Below are 20,729 nucleotides of genomic sequence, written 5' to 3' on the forward strand. Positions count from 1 at the left end.
AGTTTATAGACCAAGAAGCAACATACAATAAAGCCAGCCAGAAAAGTTATGGCTTAGTAACTTACTGAAAGATTAAGCAGAAATGAAGCCAATCAAAACTTCCAATAGGATGTGGAGACGTAAGTCACTTAAGAAAAGCCAAGGAACTTTTTTTACTCAGTTACAAACCTCTGCATATTTCTTGATGCTCATATGTTTAGTGAGAGAGGATCTTATTAAAAAATGCTGTGGACCATTGTACTACCAAGAGACTATGGTGACAGAACTGCAGAGCTCCAAAAGGATAAATGAGCATCAAGCAAAGTACAATGTAATGGAAGAGGAGATCAATTTGGACTGCTATGCTCACTCACATCATATCTTCTCTGGAGTCAATGGCCATCAACACTAAAAGATTTGGCAGAATCTTTACATACACTAAAATGCAGTGCTGGATAGTTGAGACAAACTGATTGACAGCCGATTTCATATCATCCTTTGCTCATGGGGAAGTAACAGGGGCAATTTAATTAAAAAAATAACTTGGAGGGAAAGGGTAATAATATTCTTCTCCCAAATACAGACTTATGCAGTTTTCATGCTCTGGAACTTCATTTGACCCCTTGTAAATATCTGTAGGAGATCCCGTCTAAGATCTCTCTCTGCAGCGTCTATTTTAATTATAATACAACTTTCATGCGCAACTATGCCATAAGTGGCCCATTCTGTGCTGCTATCTATTGTGCAGGGATTAATAGCAATTTTTTATTTCTGAAAATAGCTAGTTAGGTAGAGATACTTCTAGGACATTTCTGGTGGGTTTTGCACAAGCTTATGCTGATCAACTCCTTCCAACCACACATATTGTCCCTACTTGCCTTTGCTTTGCTAAGTGATCCTTTATGGAGGTAGCCTATTCACAGACTCACTACATAACCAAATCAAATGCGAAAATGGGCTATAGATGCCTTGAACTACAACTTCCATCATCCATTTTTACCATGAGCTGTGGCATGGCCACCAGCTTGGTTAGTTTCAAAAATGGGTTGGACCAGTTGATGGAAGTTATGGGGATCATTACTACCTCTGTAGATCATCTTCTGGGGGACTTCTGCCATTGGTTGGCCATGGTGAGAACAGACTGTTAGACTAGATAGGCCAGGGATCCAATCTAGCTGGGCACGACTTATATTCTTATGTTCCTTACCAAAGGCCCCTTTGACTGTAATAATAAATAGTGGTCACTAACACCTTAGAAACACAGAAGCTTTGGGACGGCTGATCTAATATAGTACTCCCTTCATTTCTACAGGAAATTGGCCTCGCTTGAATCAATTGCATATCTAAAATGAGGACATAATTTTTCTGTATTTGATCAATTAGAATGTGTCCTGTTAGTTTCAGTGATATGTAACTCGAGGTGTATATTTGTTTCTACCTCCACTTATGCTCATAAAAACACACAAATAATATGAATAAAGGAGATCCACTTCTATACAGAAATCCTGGGCATGCAAGGGGCTAGGTAGAACTTCCTCTACCTGGGAGCTTAGTTTAGTTTAGTTTAATTGAACTTTTATACCGCCCTTCTCCCGAGGGACTCAGGGCAGTTTACAGCCAGATAAAACAGAATTAAAAAAATTAAAAACATTTTAAAATCTAATTAAATTAAAGGCCAAAACAGATAAAACAATAATAAAAACTATAATAAAACCCATATTTAAAATACTTCAGGCCAGCCCTGCGCAATAGAACAAGAAGGTCTTGAGCTCGCGTCGAAAGGTCCGGAGGTTGGGGAGTTGACGTAACCCCGGAGGCAGCTCATTCCAGAGGGCAGGAGCCCCCACGGAGAAGGCCCTCCCCCTGGGCACTGCCAGTCAACATTGTGTTTTTTTTTTTTTTATTGAAAGAGTTTTAAAAAAACAAAAACATTTCCCCCCCCTTTTTTTCCCCCTCCCTCCCAAAAACAAAACAAAACACCCCCCTCCCTCCCCCACCCCCCGGCTTCCCGGGTCAATCACAAGGTAAAGTTATACATAAACCAAACATAGAATAAAATTTTCCCTTCCAATCCAAATAACCACATCCAAAGCTTTTCGTCTCCCAAGCCCCTCCCCATTACATAAAATAACTTTCTAATTATTCAAAGGCAATCTGATATTTCTTAATCTGATATCTGTTTTGTAGATAATCAATCCATTTTTCCATTCAATTAAATATCTTTCCTGCGTATTGTCTTTTAAAACGCTGAGATTTTAGCCATCTCAGCCAAATTAATAACTTTCAATATCCATTCTTCTATTGTAGGTATCTCTTCTTCTTCCAGTATTGTCCAATCAACAGTCTTGCTGCTGTTATTAAGTTCAAAATCAATTTAGTCTCAATCCCTGTACAATCCATTATAATTCCCAAAAGGAAAAATTGTGGCAGGAACTTTATCTTCTTCTTCAGTACATTTTGAATAATCCACCAAATTCTTATCCAAAAGACCTTAATTTTCTTGCAAGTCCACCAAATATGAAAATATGTAGCATCATCACAATCACACCTCCAACATTTCGCTTGGATATTAGGATACATACATGATAATTTTTTGGGATCTAAATGCCATCTATAAAACATCTTATAAAAATTTTCCTTAAATTCTGTGCTTGTGTAAACTTAACATTTCTAACCCAAATTTTCTCCCATGTTTCCAACATTATTGGTTCCTGAATATTCTGTGCCCATTTTATCATACAATCCTTTACCAAATCCTTTTCCGAATCTATTTCAAGCAACACATTATACAATCTCTTTATATGCTCCTGGGTCTGATTTCTAATTTGCTTTATTAAATTTTCCTCCTTTGCATTATACCAATTTTTGATCTTCTTTCCATCTAGCACTTATTTGCCCATATTGAAACCAAGTATAATTCCTCCCTTCTTCATTTAATACCTGTAATGATTTTAATTGCAATCTACCTCCTTCAGCATACAAAAGTTCTTTATATGTAATCATTTCCTGTTTCTGTTCTATATTTATATTCTCTATTGCATGTCTAGGGCTCGCCCATATAGGAATCTTGTATTCTAATTTATAGGAATATTTTTCCAGACCATAAAGAGCACTTCTCAACACATGATTCTTAAAAGCCCTATCCACTTTTTTTCATAAAATAAGTACGCATGCCATCCATATAACAAATCATAACCTTCTATATTCAAAATTCTTTCCTCTGTTAAGTTAAACCAGTCACTTATTACTGAAAGGGCTACTGCTTCATAATATAATTTAAAGTTAGGCATTCTTAAACCACTTCTCGGCCTTTTGGCTAAGATCAAGTGTAGTATCTGTTCTTATCAGTTTAATATCTGATATGTCCTCCAATCTTCCAAATTTTTATCCTTTTTAATTATTGGTATCATCTGGAACAGAAACAAAAATCTAGGTAACACATTCATTTTAATAGCCGCAATCCTTCCCAATAGGGATAACTGCAATTTCTTCCAGACATTCATATCATTCTGAACTTTTTGCCATAGCAAGTCATAATTATTCTTATAAAGTTTCTTGTTCGATGAGCTAATATAGACCCCTAAATATTTAACCTTTTTTACTACCTCAAATCCTGTCATTTCCTCTAGTTTTTGTTTCTGTTGTATAGACATATTTTTAATTATCACTTTTGTTTTATTCTGATTTATTTTAAATCCTGATACCTTTCCATATTTATCAATTACTTCCAACAAAAATCTACTTGAATTTATAGGATTCGTTAACGTAACCACTACATCATCTGCAAAAGCTCTAACTTTATACTCATATTGTCTAATCTTAATTCCCTCTATTTTCATTAATTCTCGTATTTTATCTAATAATGGTTCCAGAGTCAAAACAAACAATAATGGTGATAAGGGACATCCCTGTCTTGTTCCTTTCGCAATCTTAATAACTTCTGTCAAACTACCATTTACTATAATCTGTGCTGTTTGCTCTCCATAAATCGCTTTAATTATTCTAATAAAACAGTCTCCAAATTGCATTTTCTCTATTAATTTAAATAAAAAATCCCAATGCAATCGATCAAAGGCTTTCTCTGCATCCAAAAAAATAAGTGCCGCTGAAGTATTCTTCTTTTCCAAATATTCCAATATATTAATAATCTGTCTAACATTATTCCTCATCTGCCTCCCTTTTATAAAACCAGATTGATCAGTATGAATTCTTTGTTGTAAAACTAACATTAATCTATTTGCTATTATTTTTACAAAAATCTTATAATCATTATTTAAAAGTGAAATCGGCCTATAGTTACCAGGTTTAGAGCAGTCTTGCTCCTCTTCGGTATCAGTGAAATAAAAGATGTTTTCCATGATGGGGTATTCCACTCCTAATTGTATCTGATTAAATAATTCTTTAAGTGGGCCTAATATTTCATCCTGTGTTTTTATAATAAGTTGCTGTAAGACCATCTGTACCAGGGTTTTCCCATTTTAATTGTTTAATTGCCTCCACTATTTCTCCAGTAGCTATCGGCCGGTTCAGCTCCTCCTCTGTTCTAATGTTAGAATATTCACCTTATAATCTTTCAAATAATCATAAATGTCCCTATCCAATATTTTGTCTTTTGCATATAGTGCAGTATAAAATTCTGAGAATGCCTTTTAATTTTATCCTGTTGGTATATCTCTTTACCTTTATATTCTATTTTTTGTATGACACGTGCTTTCTGTTTCTTCCTTAAATTATATGCCAACCATCTCCCAGGTTTATTTGCATTACAAAAGGTATTATGTTTAGCATATTGTATATTCGTTGCCACCTGGTCTGCCATTAACATATTAAATTGACTCTGTAATATTTTTATAGCCTCTTTAAGTTTATGATCTTGTGGGTTTTGAATTAATAACTGTTGCTTCCTTTGAATTTCTTCTTCCAAATATCTACGCTGCCTTTGTTTATTATTCCTTTGCCTGTTGTCCAAATAAAATCAATATCCTCTAATAAACGCTTTGCTCGCTTCCCACACAGTTCCTATAGGTGTCCCTTTGTACATATTAAAATCAAAAAATTCTTTTAACTGTTTCTTACAATAAGTTACATTATCCTCATATCTAAACAGATTTTCATTCAACCTCCATGTTCTACCACCTTTTTTCCCTTGTAATAATTCCATCCATACTGGGCTATGGTCAGTTAAACACCTCGGAAATATCTTCGTTTTCTTCACCCTAGAAAGCAAGTCATTAGAAATTAAAATAAAATCAATGCGTGAAAAAGATTGATGCCTATCAGAAAAAAAAGTAAAATCTCTCTCATCTGGATTCCGTAACCTCCATATATCTCTAAACTCAAAGTCTTCCATCATTTCAAAAAAGGATTTTGGTAATTTTGCATGTATAGGTATCTTCTTGGAGGAGGTTCTCTTATCCCTTCTTGTATCAATTACTCCATTCCAGTCTCCTAATAAAATAAACGAACTATAATCCCAGAGGGTCAACCTCTCATGTAACATTTTGTAAAACTTTTCTTGTTGCTGATTAGGTGCATAAATACCTATCAACAAAGTCTTTTTTGCATCTATCACCAGTTCAATAGCAATAAATCTTCCTTGAATATCTGCCTCAATTAGCTTAGCTGGTATATCCTTCCTGATATATACAACAATTCCATGCTTCTTTTCCAAAGCTGATGCAACAAAATGGTTACCCAATTTTGAATTAATTAAATATTTTTGGTCTGATAATTTTATATGTGTCTCTTGCAAACAAATCACATCATTTTTAAATTGTTTCAAGTAGTGAAATATTTTCCTTCTTTTCTGAGCTGAATTCAAGCCATTAACATTCCATGACAAGATTCTATTTGCCATTATTGGCCTCCTGAAGCTTTGAAGCAGACAACGGAAGCTCCTCCTCCGGTATCTTCCGTCTAGCTCCTCCCACAGCTTCCATAATGGGATCCTGACTTTTACTTTGAGACTGTTGCTCTTCTTTACGCTTAAGGGCTCCTCTTGTCACCCTTTGCTCTTGTGGTTCCTCTAATACTGGCAGCAATAAAGGCTCTTGGATCACCACGCCTTCTTGAGTCTCTTGAAGTTTTTCTATCACTTCTATTTCGACTTTCAAAACTGTAGAAAGAAAATCCTTTGCCTTTAAAACAGTGTCAATTCTATATCTCCTTCCTTGATAGAATAGTGTCAGTCCAACTGGCACCTCCCATCTGAATTGAATCTGATGTTTTTTAAGTTCTTGTGTAAAAAAAGCAAATTCCTTCCTGTCTCTTAACATCTTTGAAGGAATCTCTTTCAACACCTTCAACTCCTGTTCTCCAATTTTTAAAGTTGTCTGATATGAAACTTGCAGAATTTGATTTCTCATAGTCCTTTTCACAAAATAAACCACAATGTCCCGAGGAAGCTTTCTCTGTCTTGCAATCCAAGAATTAACTCTATATATTTTATCAATTTGGTAAGCTACCTCTTGGGGTCCACTTCAATAAATTCAGCCAATGCTTCTGATATAATTTTTCTTAAGTCTTCTCACGCTCTTCTTGCATACCACGAATTCTAAGAGCTCCTTCCATAAGTTTATATTGTAATATCACAACCTGATCTTCATTTTGATCCACTTTTTTTTTCTGAACACCTTTCATTTCGTCTTCTAAATGCTTATTTGACTGAGAGATCTGTTGCATTTCCACTTCCAATCCTTCAATTTTTACTCAGTCCTTGAACTGCCATAAGAATATCTTCTTATTTTTGCATTAAAATTCTCCATCATCTCTTTTTGCCTATCTTCAGAAAGTTTTAATTGTTCTTTCAATATTTCCTCAAGACTTGGTTCAGATCCCCTTCTTCCAGAAGGCTTTAAAGGTTTAGCTGCCATTCTGTCTTCAAAAGAATCAGGAATTCAAACTTAATAACTCTCCTTCCCTCCTTTCAGTATAAAAAAACTCCGTTTGTAACAATCCACAAGTAACGCTGTTTCATCGTACTAAAAAATTTTTACTTTCACTTTTAGACGCCATTTTAAAAGTCAATTAATCAAAGACAAAGAAAGGTTTCAAGTTTCAAAAAGGGAGTCGGTACTTGCCGTGCTGATTCTGCATCAAAGATCGAACGCTTGTGAAATTCCCGTCTGCTTGGAATATCAATCAATTTAATAAGTCCTCTAGAGCAGAAGCGACATTCCTCTCCTTTTTCCTGATAAAAACAGGAGCGTGCTGAAGTTGGAGGGAGTGGAATTCGGTGGGGTCATAAATCCAGGAAAATTCGCTCTTGAGAGCAAACCCCCTGTCAGACCTGCCACTCTTCCACAATTCTGATAACCTCTTTCACCCAGAGATTATGCTAAGCTCAGTGAACAGTGATTTATTTTCTGTTTCACTGACTTTTACAATCTTCTAACACGGAGTGCTCTGTTAGAGCACCCAGCAGGAGGGTGACGTCACTGGAGCCTCCCAGTCAACATTGTTTGACTGACGGCACCCTAAGGAGGCCCTCCCTATGGGAGACCCTCTCTATGGGAACATAACAAGCAGATACCTATGGATATCTGCTTGTTATGTCAGATCAGGAAGAGTGATAGATAAACTTCATTCCTAGTCCTTTCCTTTAAAGGTTGCCATCAGTGGGACCTAGGAACTATGCCTTTTCCCTGACAATCCTTCAACCTGAGATCTGGCAGGTCCCCATTTTTTTAACTTTCCAGAAAGCTATAAAATACTGGCTGCAGAAGTGGTATTTAGCAGGTTCTGACCCGTTCTGGAGAACTGGTAGCGGAAATTTTGAGTAGTTCAGAGAACCGGTAAATATCACCTCTGACTGCCCCCCCGCATCTATTCTCTGCCTCCCAAGTCCCAGCTGATCAGGAGGAAATGGGCATTTTGTAGTAATCTTCCCCTGGAGTGGGGAGGGAATGGAGATTTTACAGTAACCTTCCCTTGGAGTGGGGTGGGAATGGAGATTTTACAGTATCCTTTCCCTGCCATGCCCACCAAGCCACCCCCACCAAGCCATGCCATGCCATGCCACGCCACGCCCACCAAACCATGCTAAACCCACCCAGCCAGGCCCACAGAACCGGTAGTAAAAAAATTTGAATCCCACCACTGATTGGCTGGTCTCCCAAGCACTAGGACAGGTGAAGTTAGTGCTATTGGCTCCAGTTAGGGAGATAGGTTGTGACACCATCTTTGTTTCTATTTTTAGTATCTTTTTGCTTTTATCTTTTGCATGATGTATAATTGTTGTGAGCTGCCCAGAGTTGTGGTTCTGAGATGGATGGCCATACAAACTTTGGAATAAATAAATTAATAAATTGCTTCCAGTCAAGAGGTGTTGAAGACACAGAGAATGGCCTTGAAGAACAGGAGGAAGATCTGCTACCAAGGCAACAATTGGAGAAGCTTGAACCCCATTCTAACAAATTAATTTGAGAAAATACCTCAGATGGAACCTTGCAAATTCACATGATCAATTATGTACATATGCGCATGTGGGAAGAACATTCAGGCTTGTAAGAGTCTGTCACTGTGGCTGTTCCAATAAAAGTAGTTTTAGGCCTTATATGGCCTTGATTTCTTGATTGAAAAAGGAGGCAAAGAGGCATTAGAGCAGAGGAAGTCATGACATATTGGCAACTTTTTCTTCCCTCATTTCAGCTGAATTTCTCACTCGTAGGCCTGTTTGAAACTGCCTGGTGTGTGGGTTGGTTTCATTCAGTTCTGTTTGGTTTTGCTTCCCTTTGCACGAACAAAAGAAAGGTTGTTCTGGATCAGGACTTCAAGCTGGAGGCATCTGAAGGATTATGTAACCAAACTCACCGTAAAGAGAGGCTTTACCCAAGCTTTCAAGCAACAGCGGAGCGTTTCTAGGACAGTGCAGGAATATAAAAGTCCCAACCACAGACCCGAGTAATTTGACAATTACTGACAGAATTGTGCACTGGTAGAATATAAGAGAGAATAATTGGAGCAGAGGGGCTCTCCTTTCTCTCTTTCTGCCTCAGTTTGCTTGGGTTGCAAATAAAATGAATACATTTTGAAACAAGTGAATGCACAAACACACACACACACACACACACACACGACCCCGCTGCCCGAATGCTTTCCTTGTGTCTACAAAGCAGGTTGAAAGAGAAAAAGGGTGATGGAACAGCAGTATGTGAATTCACTGGGGACGTTACAGTTGCCATTGCTGAACCAAACTCTTTTGACTTTGGGAGAGAAGCTTAAATGCAGAGTGAGGGCCTAGGCTCTCTTTCTCCCTGCTGGGTTCATTTAGGATAAAACCCCGGCTGCCCTGCATTTTGAGCTGGAGCCTCACGCAGTGGGGGAGATTGGACTTTCTCTGCCCAAGGCGGAACATATGCTACTTCCCATCACTTTAATAGGCATTAGTTCCACAGACAGCACTGGTCAAATGTACATTATTCACAATCACTTTAATGCAAATGTGCAAGGCTGAGAGAAAAAATATGTCAGAAAGAGACAATCAACTATTTTGTCCCCCCCTTTTTTTGGTGGAACAGGCATTTCATAAATGTGTTTATGTGTGCTTTTGTATTTTTTTAAAAAAATTAATGTTAGAACTGTTATGTGTTCTTTTTCCTGTTCAGAAATACCAAGAATTAATCGTACCATTTAAAAAACTTGCATACATTAAAAAAAAGAATTCAATGAGGTGCTGCCTGAGCTATTTACATTAATTTAGAAGTAAAACCACTTATTCTTCCTGCCAAATAGGTTGTACAGAATAAAATCCACAAGGCCAGATTTTAGAGGGAAGTAAATGGACAACTACAATTTTAAGCATCATTCTTTTGTATGTAAAAGGAAATAAAATCATGTGGCATGTTGATCTGAATTAACATGCATAAGATCATAGTGATTGTTAATTGCACTCCCCAACTGCCCTAATTATTGTCAATATCAGTATCAGGAGTATCCAGTTGTGTCCATCTGCTGATGAAATGGCATCTGCTAGCAGAACGGAACCCCCCTTCTTGCACCCCCCACAAATCTTATTCCAAAGCAGATTTGGGGGAATCCTGGGAAGATGGAGAGAAGGACAGTAAAATGAAATCCTACTGTGTGAATGAAATTTGCTTCCATAATGTTGGATGCTGTTCAATATTTGTTTGTCTGCTTTTTTTATTTATGTACATCAAGGGCTATCCTTATTTCAAAATAGCCATTAGGAATCTATTTATTTCTGCATCCTTTCTTGTTTTCCTCTATAATAGGTGAAAGACAAGCCAAGAGAGACCTGCAGCACAATAATGCAGTGTAACTTCAGTTCTTAATCTTTCCTTCCTGTGCAATGGTAAAACACTCAAGAGTTTTATTTTACAGAGATAGGGGAAGAAACAGAAATTGAACAACGTTAACATTACTGTGCTTGAGCATAATAATTATAAGGCCTTCCTTCCTTCCTTCCTTCCTTCCTTCCTTCCTTCCTTCCTTCCTTCCTTCCTTCCTTTCCTTCCTTCCTTCCTTCCTCATTCCATCATGGGTTTGCTCTTAACTAAAGCATTATTGGATATATTACATATGTTATATGACTTTCTCTTATAATTTTATTGCTTAAGTATACAAAAATAAAAACAGAAAATTAAGTCATTACAAAAATTTAGAAAACCATGTGCTTTTTTAAGATTTTAAATTATGTAATAGTTTTTTCATTGAAATAAAGCACTTTGACTACAGTCCTTGGACTAGAAATACAGAGTCATTAAATTCCAGTAGAAGAGAATTTACTGTATGTAGCTCAGGTTGAACTATAGAGTCCTTGGTGCTCTCTGAACTTGTTGTTTCCTTGTAGATGTTTCATTACCCAATTAGGTAACACCATCAGTACATCATTGGATTACATTAATTGTTCTCTGTCAACCATTAGCATTCTGTTAAAATGCAGGAGCACCAGAATCATTGTAATACTATGGAATTGTTGGCATATTGTGAATCAGACCACATGGACATTTACTCATTGATCAACAAATTGCAGAACTTTGTTAGTGAAAAACAATCTTATCCTTTCTTGATGGGGATAACTACAAGGTTTTTCTTCTATTCTGAATTCCAACCTCATAGGTTTTCCAGCTATTTTCTGGCCATTCTACATGATTTTATTAGCAGTTTCCCTAAGAAAAAGTTTGAAAGTTATATAACATTATAGTCCTTTTAACCCCCTCAACTCCCTCAGGTAAAAGCCCTCAAACCTGTCATGATATATATATATATATATATATATATATATATATATATATATATATATATATATATATATATATATATATATATATATATATATATATATATATATATATATATATATATTTTCTGAGGTTTTCACAGGTGTTTGTATATAGGTCTTTGGTTGTTCGGGTTTTCTCCCGTGTAAAATTGGAAGTGTCTTGGCGACGTTTCGACGAAGTCTCATTCGTCATCTTCAGGCTTCAGCTTCGTGCTTCTGGGAGCAATGTGTGATCACAGCTGTTTCTTCCTTTTAACTGCTAGTGGGGGTTTGAACTGATTGGGTGGGAGCTTGGCTGTGCTCTGATTGGCTGGGGTTTTTTTTGTGCTCTGATTGGCTGGGGGTGTGTCCTGTTTGGGTGGGGGCTTGGTTGTGCTCAATTTAGTCTGTGTTGCAGAGAAGCCATTGAGATAGAAAAACGCCCACACAGCATGAACAAACGAGATGATACCTCCCGCCTACCAGCCATTTGGAAACCCGCCCTTATTGACAAATGAGTCCTTAACACGAGGAATGACACCAGACCCACACTCACGAGGTCCACACAGGATGTCACCACCGCACATCTACCCAGAAAGCAGACCCAAACCCACACTGATCATGAAGCACGACCAAGGACCAGAAGCCAGACTGCAGCTGCAACATTAGCCATTTCAAACCCCTCCAATCCATACATGCAGCAGACTGACACCCACTATGAAGATGTAGCACGACCACAAAGCCAAACAACAGCTATGCAGCTCACCAGCTCAAATTCCCCTGCAACACAGACTAAATTGAGCACAACCAAGCCCCCACCCAAACAGGACACACCCCCAGCCAATCAGAGCACAAAAAAACCCCCAGCCAATCAGAGCACAGCCAAGCTCCCACCCAATCAGTTCAAACCCCCACTAGCAGTTAAAAGGAAGAAACAGCTGCGATCACACATTGCTCCCAGAAGCACGAAGCTGAAGCCTGAAGATGACGAATGAGACTTTGTCGAAACGTCGCCAAGACACTTCCAATTTTACACGGGAGAAAACCCGAACAACCAAAGACCTACATACAAACACCCGTGAAAACCTCAGAAAACAAATATATATATATAACACTATCACACACAAACCGCTATCTGCATGCACTCTCACACCACCACCCAGCACAGATCAACTCCGTAGCCAAGACACTCATCTCTAGAACAAAACGCTTAGCTGACGAACAACACCTAAAAACCGAACTACACACTCTCACAAACGTACTAACATCCAATGGATTCCAGAGAAATAAGATTACCAAACTAATCCAAAAAGAACCCCCCACTAAAATCCAAGACAGAGAACAAGAAAACGGCACAGCCCTCCTCCCATATATAAAAGGCACCACAGACAGAATCAGCAAGATCCTCCACAAACACAACATCAAGACAGCATTCTGCACAAACCGAAAAATATCCACCATCCTAAGAAACCCCAAAGACAAAATTGAGTTAGAAAATCAAGGAGTATATGAAATCCCATGCACTGCCTGCCCCACCACATACATTGGACAAACCAACAGAAGAATAAGTGCATGCATTGAAGAATACAAGAACTCAGTCAAAAAAGAGGAACCAACTTCTTCCTTGGTCCAACACCTTAAAGCCACAGGACACGATATTGACTTTAAAAAGACCAGAACTATCGCCAAAACTGAACACTTTAACAACAGAATAATAAGAGAAGCCATCGAGATAGAAAAACGCCCACACAGCATGAACAAACGAGATGATACCTCCCACCTACCAGCCATTTGGAAACCCGCCCTTATTAACAAACGAGTCCCTAACCACGAGAAATGACACCAGACCCACACTCACGAGGTCCACACAGGATGTCACCACCACACATCCACCCAGAAAGCAGACCCAAACCCACACTGATCATGAAGCACGACCAAGGACCAGAAGCCAGACTGCAGCTGCAACATTAGCCATTTCAAACCCCTCCAATCCACACATGCAGCAGACTGACACCCACTATGAAGATATAGCACGACCACGACCACGAAGCCAAACAACAGCAATGCAGCTCACCAACTCAAATCCCCCTGCAACTCAGACTAATCTGAGCACAACCAAGCCCCCACCCAAACAGGACATACCCCCATCCAATCAGAGCACAACCCCCCCCCATCCAATCAGAGCACAGCCAAGCTCCCACCCAATCAGTTCAAACCCCCACTAGCAGTTAAAAAGGAAGAAACAGCTGCAATCATACATTGCTCCCAGAAGCACGAAGCTGAAGCCTGAAGATGACGAATGAGACTTTGTCGAAACGTAGCCAAGACACTTCCAATTTTACGTGGGAGAAAACCCGAATAACCAAAGACCTACACACATACACACACACACACACACACACACACACACACACACACAATCATGAAGTTTTAGTGCAGACTCATCTTGGATAATTGCATTTCTTTCTTTTTTCTTAAAAAAAAAAGATATTTCTGTAGAAAAACTCATTCATCTCTTGAACTCAGAGAGAGACTGATCTTTCCATACTAGTGCTGAGTGATTTATATAAGCAACTCCTATTAATGCTAATGTAAGGTAAGTGCGTAAATCTCTCTTCCCTGGATGGTTAACAGCCTTTTTAAAGTGGCTGTTTTGGTAACAAATCTAAGTAATGATTAAATTAGAAGATGGAACATCAAACATAATTGAATACTTGCAGAGATCTGTACATGTGATGCACAAAGATTAATGAATCAAACTAATCCCTGGTGTAATGTTCTCTTGAAATACATATTGCATTGTAAAATTGAAAAGACATAAAAGCCTGGATGGGCCCCAATTCAACAGAAAGTGCAATTAAGAAGTTTTTCCTTTGCAGGCTAGCGTAATATTGTGGAGAATGTTCTGAATTTACACTAAATAAATCTTAGAGAATAGAATACAGTAGATGATCCCAGACTGCTTGGAAGAAATGCAGAAGAAAAACATCAGAAGTCTAGGGAACTAGGACTGCTAAGACTTGAAAAATGCATTCAATTGGTGCGGTACATTCACAACTGGTAAACACTCATGAAAAAAAATCTGGGGCTAGATATTCCAGCTGTGGTAATTTCTGGTTAGAAGTATATCTGGACTACATGTTAACTCAAGCAATAGGTAGGGAAAGAAGCATTTGAACTAGGCCGAGAGTCCCAATTTCCCTGTTTCCAATAGCTGTGAAATGTTGTGGTTTCAGTTTTCCCTAACTGGCAACAATGGTGATGTGGATGGCAGAAGGGATGGACAGGAGGAAGAGCCTCTACTAAGGCAATGGCCAGATAAAATGATCCTGAGTCCAGGGCAAGAATGTAACATGAGTAAATATCTCAGATAAGCTTCTCCCAAGTTCATACAAAGATAAAAGGAGGGAAGGTGTGGGGGGGAGTGCATTCAGACTTGCAAGATTCTGTTACTATATTTTTATAATACAATACCTAGATGGCACTTGTTTCCTAGTCTGATTTGTTTGTTTCCTTCCTACCTTTATTATTTTTATAAATAACTTGAGACAGGGAACATACTCCTTATTCCTTCCTCCTCCTATATTTGCTCCACAACAACAACCCTGTGAGGTAGGCTGGGTTCAGAGGAAGTGACTGGCCCAAAGCCATCCAGATGCCTTTTGTGCATAATGCACAACCACAGTTCACACACTCTTGATGTCTAACCTGGTGCCTTCACCACAAGATCAAACTGGCTCTCTGACTCACCTTGTAGAGCTGACACAGTAGTCAAGAAAAGTCTGGAAATGAAAAGAGAAACAGGAAGACAAGTTAAGAAAAGTCCTTTTTCCCAGAGAACTGTAATTAAAGAGAAGAAAGGTCTTCCCTATAAAGCTACTTGTGAGCAGCCAGAAGAGTTCTTGGTCTAATCTATATCTGCCCTATAGACCCCAATCCCAAAACAGAGTTCTGATAGACAGAAGGACAATGTTGTCACAATTTTTCTCTTTCCCTCTAAATGTAAATGTAAAATAATATAGCATATTTTTTTTTGATGCAGACTATGTTGTGGGGATAGTTTCCTTCATGAGTCAAACTATTATAGCTAAACTGGGATTTATATGTTAGGTTAAGTTCAAACAGATTTACAACAGAGTTCCCAAGATCTAAAAGATATTAGAATATCAGGAACATTTTTCAACCACATTCACCCTTTTTCAAACCTTTTTCAATTATGCCTAAGCAAAGTTGTCCTTTCCAGCAATATCTTCATTTTGTTTTTGCTGCTAGAACAATATTCATTTTAGTGCTGCTTGATCTTCTCTTTGTCCTGTTTATAAAGGACTTCACAAGGTAAATGGAGACCAAACATATTCTCATGCACTTTACAAATCCAGAGAGTCATGTTGCCCGGAGGGGATGGCACTTCCTAAGATCTGTGTGATGTTTTGCCTGCAGCATTTGGATTGAGGCAATATATGCAAAAAAAAAAAAAAAAAATCACTGCATTCCAATGACTTTTTCAACAGGCCAGGCAACCTGCATTTGCTTTCTCATCCCTATGGGTTCTTCTTTGTTTTTCTATTTATATTTATTTATATATTCTTATGGACTCAAGTAGTTATAGTGAAGGGAACTTATGAGAAGAAAACCTTTATTTGTGGGAGTGTCCTTACTCAGACTCTGAATATAAGGCGTATGCACTAAAGCTTCTTTGGGAATAAATTCACCAGTTCATATTTATTTAATTAGATTAGTAAAAAAAAATCAGGATAATTGAAATTTCCTACTCAGAAATATCAGAAAACCCTGAGAAATCATAGTATTTAAAGAAAACCCACCTGGATCTGATAACAACAATAATTTTATAAATTTCAGAATGTTTATCTCCATATTGAAAGAGTGTTTGAAGTTGAGGGATAATGGCTGCTTAATCAGCTTGTAACTAAGACAATGTTTGACTCATGATGTTCTGCTTAAATCTCATCTCTGTATAGAACTCATTTGGGGGACAAACTGTGTTTGATGTGCAGTTAATTACTCTCCCTCGGTAATGCTTTATTTTATTTAAAGGATATTCTGCCTGAGAAGGCCCTGCACTGGAAAAGTTACATGTGGTGTGAGCTTTTCACTCTTTTGCACTTTTCTGCTTTATTTTTTTCTCCCAAGGGGGAAGATATAAGACAACTAGAGGTATGGTTTATTTACTTGGCCATATTTGCAAGAAATCTACCTTACCCCTCTGCCTATCCCTCTTCAAGAAATACTGGGAACTGCTTTAAATCAGATTATCTGCCCACCTAATGTGCAGCTATATTCTATTCTTAATGACACTGATTTCATGATATTTCTGGATGGGATGTTTCACATCATCTGTTAGATTTCTTGCTGGAACACACTAGATTTTGGGGCTGCCTACATATCAAATATATCACTGAGCTATGATTCCTCCCTAAAGACATGGAGAGCATGGATGTCTCTTGTGCACACAATGATAGGCTGGAAACATTAAGCTAATTTCCTTTTTGCTTTTAGAACTCACGAGAACTTCAGTTATAACCAGAATATTATAAATCAAGCTAGAATGTGGAAGGTACTCTCCTTTTGCTCTATGTTGTCATTTAGATGCTTATAGAATCATAGGCTTGGAAGGGACCTTGGAGGTTTTCTAGCCCAACCTCCTGTCCACAACAGTAATTCTCATTCCATTTCTGACAAATGAAGGAGCAACCACAACTCTGTGAAGCAAGCTGTTCCACTGTTTAATAGTTCTCACTGTCAGGAAATTCCTACTTATTTCTAGGTTGGATCACCCTCTGATGAGCTTTGCTTCTTGTTCTTCCCTCACATGTTACGGAGAATAAACCAACGCCCTCTTCCCTATGGCAGCCCTTCAAGTGTTGGAAGACTGCTATCATTTCTCCCCTCAGTCTTCTCTTCTTTAAACTAAACATAACTAGTTGCTTTAGTTATTCTTTTAGCCTTCATACTTCTTATCATCTTTGTTGCTCTTCTCTGCACTCTTTCTAGGGCCTCAGCATTTTTTTGTATGGTGGTGACCAGAACTGGACACTGTATTCAAAGTATCGACCTCACCAATGCATTACAGAGTAATACTATCACTTCCTTTAATCTTGATACTATTCCTCTATTGATGCAGTCTAGGACTGCATGGGTTATGGAGTGCCTTGATGCACTCTGTGTGGTTTTTTTTTCACTACCACAATTATAGGCACTATTAAAAATGTCTAATTTACTTAAACACTAAGACTTCACTGGTCTTACAGATTTAACAGGGACTTGGGTTGGCTCCATGAAAACAAAACTGCTGGAATGTCTTTAATCAATGGAAGAGCAAAGTAGACCTCACGGTAACTTACAGATTCCTTTCACTGACAGTGCTTTTACAAGCCTGAATGGGGATGGAGGGAGGAAGAATCAAGAGCCGTAAACATGTACATGATTTCTATCTGTAGCTTCTCTTTTTCATAAAATGTTGGAAAAACAATCTCAGTTCAGAAGAGTGACATACTGAGCAATAAGCTTCCATTGCAGGAAGTTCATTTTTCGCTCCTTCCTTGGCACTTAGCCCAGTGCCATCAGAACTAATTAAAAACAGAACCATGCTGGTAGAATCTCAGCATTTGGGTTTTATAATAACAGAGGAGCTAACCAGGGGGATGTCTAATGAGAATAGTTCTCAAGTTTATTTTCTAGCATTGGGCAACTATGTCAATTACTCAAAACTGCCGTTTGGGGCCAGAGCTCTTGCTGAGCTGGGGAAGGATATCCCTGCCATACCAATGAAGCTGCAGCTTTGATGGTGTGTGTGTCCCTTGCATAGGAGTGTCTTGGCTTTGGACTAAAATGAAAAGAGATGGCTGGAGCTGCTGCTTTGCTCTTCATGCAGGAAATCAAGATCAGAAACTCAAAGATTTGGCTTTCCTCCTGGATTATTGACAGCAATATTTCCTGCATTGCAACGGGCTCACAATAGAAAATGTAATTTATAGAGAAAAAAAACAAACCTTTATCAGCAAGAGAATTAATTATTAGGGAGGGTAAAGGGTGGTTGCATAAGTAAGAGAAATTATAGACAAATACATATTTGAAGACTATGCTTACAACAGGCTTCATTGTGATTCCATTCCACGTCCAGTGGATTCAAAGTTCTTAATGGCAGGGAGGCCATTTAGAGTTTCAAAAGAAGAATACAGTGATTTCAACTGCAGGCAGTAATTTCTTAAAAGTCACCATTTTTATACTGATTGATATATTAGTAAGAGTAAACATCCCAATATTCTGAAACAGCCCTGCTTTATAAAGTTTATAAAGTTAACTTAAAAGTCAATTTTTCTTCTTGAAGGTTGTGAAATTTGGCTTACTCCTTACTGAAGTCCCTGTTACACACAGAAGGAGATATGTATCAGGTGGTGAATGGGTGAGCAGATCTGCCCAATCCTACTTCGATAGAAGATAATCTTCCTTAAAGGTGGCTGTCTTGAAGGGCTGTCTCATCCAAGTCCAGCATATATTTTCAAAAAGAGAGAGCAAGAACTTTTCAATTTGTCTACTACATGGACAGCAGACTGAGCACACACACGGATCATGTAATGCCAATTCATCTAATCAATTTTGCTTTCTACCTTATTTCTAACATATTCACGATAGCCACTTCTCTCTACTGCATCTTTTCTGGACTTAAACAAAAGCATAGTATCCTCAGGGCTGCTCCCAGATATTTAGAACTTCCTGTCAATGGATGTTAAGGTGAAATCTTATTTCTTCTACTACTACTGGGAGTCAAGAATATTTTATATAGGTGGGCCTTTGAGGTATAAGCTGGTTTGTTGGGTGGGTCTGCTTGTGTTATAAACATGTATTTTAATAAAGTTCAGGAGCTACTTTTTATTTGTTTGTGTTTTTGATTTGTTAGCTCCCTTTAGGGCCAATTCTTAGGTAGAAATGTCAGCTAAAGTTTGAGTAGCAAATAGAACACAAATGCCCACAAGGAAACCCAGGACTCTTTTTTTCTTTCCTGGTTTTGTGGAATATCCTTTCCTTCCCAGGCATCTGAAAATGGTGTCCTTTCTTCAGGCCAATACTCCACAAGTTTGCTGAGAAACAAGATCCTGCTCAGAGCGGTTTCTGTAGTCAGTGCACCTAGCATTGTGCCTTTGTCTCTCTTTCTTTTTTTCCTCATGTAACGGCTTTGTCTCTTCACAAATAAATAAATAAAACAAAGTATTGAGCTATACTATATTTCCAAGCTGTGCTAAATCGGTCCCTTGCCTATTCTGCTAAGCAGCATTTTATGTCAACAATGTATTAGGAAAAAAAAGCTCTATTAAAAGCAATAGGATACTATTTCTCTAAGGTCAGGAGCAAGCAGCAATGAGTGTTCAGGGGACTATAATGTTGTCAAATGAAAGCAAAAGCCATATCTTTCTGAGTGATCTTAAAACTGCAATGTCACAGGGCAGCCATTTGTAGAAATCGCTGCCTTTATTTCAATGGGTTATGAAAACGCGAGGAATAAATAGAAGCACTTTCACCTGAAAACAGTTGCACTGCCAGTTGATGTGGTGGGAAGAGAGGAGGGGAACTCTGCCTGCTGCTTTCTTCCTTGCTGAGCATAAAGTGCTTCTTGAATTATGAAGCTGCAGCTACTTGGCCAGATTATTTATTTATTTATTTATTTATTTAATCACATTTTTATACCGCCCTATCTCAGGGCAGTTTACAGCCTAATAAAAACATACATATAAATACAAAATAAAACACCAATTAAAAAACTTATTAAATAAGGCCGAATATTAAAAAATTGCGATAAAAATAATAAAACCCCGTTAAAACCAAATTTAAAATTTAAAATTTTAGTCGAGTCCTGCGCAAATAAATAGATGTGTCTTAAGCTCGTGGCGAAAGGTTCGAAGGTCAGGAAGTTGGTGAAGTCCTGGGGGAAGTTCATTCCAGAGGGTGGGAGCCCCCACAGAAAAGGCCCTTCCCCTGGGTGTTGCCAGTCGGCACTGCCTGGCTGACGGCACCCTAAGGAGTCCCTCCCTGTGAGAGCGCACGGGTCGGTGGGAGGCAATCGGTGGCAGCAGACGGTCCCGTAGATAACCCGGCCCTATGCCATGGAGCGCTTTGAAGATAGTTACCAAAACCTTGAAGCGCAGCCGAAAGGCCACAGGTAGCCAGTGCAGTCTGTGCAGGAGAGGTGTCACATGGGAGCCACGAGGGGCTCCCTCTATCACCCGCGCAGCCGCATTCTGGACCAACTGGAGGCTCTGGGTGCTCTTCAAGGGGAGCCCCATGTAGAGAGCATTGCAGTAATCCAGACGAGATGTCACTAGAGCATGAGTGACCATGCATAGGGCATCCCGGTCTAGAAAGGGACGCAACTGGCGAACCAGGCGAACCTGGTAAAAAGCTCTCCTGGAGACAGCTGTCAAATGGTCTTCAAAAGACAGCCGTCCATCCAGGAGAACGCCCAAGTTGCGCACCCTCTCCATTGGGGCCAATGACTCGCCCCCAACAGTCAGCC

General features: G+C 38.7%; 1 non-coding gene across 1 annotated transcript; it reads left to right on the forward strand.

Annotated features, from left to right (window-relative positions):
• The first annotated feature begins 3,275 nt into the window (after positions 1-3,275).
• On the forward strand, positions 3,276-3,463 carry LOC131189413 (U2 spliceosomal RNA). The gene has a single exon (XR_009153026.1). It is a non-coding gene; the product is annotated as a U2 spliceosomal RNA (small nuclear RNA).
• The last annotated feature ends 17,266 nt before the right edge of the window (positions 3,464-20,729 follow it).

This window comes from Ahaetulla prasina, chromosome 1 (assembly GCF_028640845.1).
Source record: "Ahaetulla prasina isolate Xishuangbanna chromosome 1, ASM2864084v1, whole genome shotgun sequence".
NCBI classification, from domain to species: Eukaryota; Metazoa; Chordata; class Lepidosauria; order Squamata; family Colubridae; genus Ahaetulla; species Ahaetulla prasina.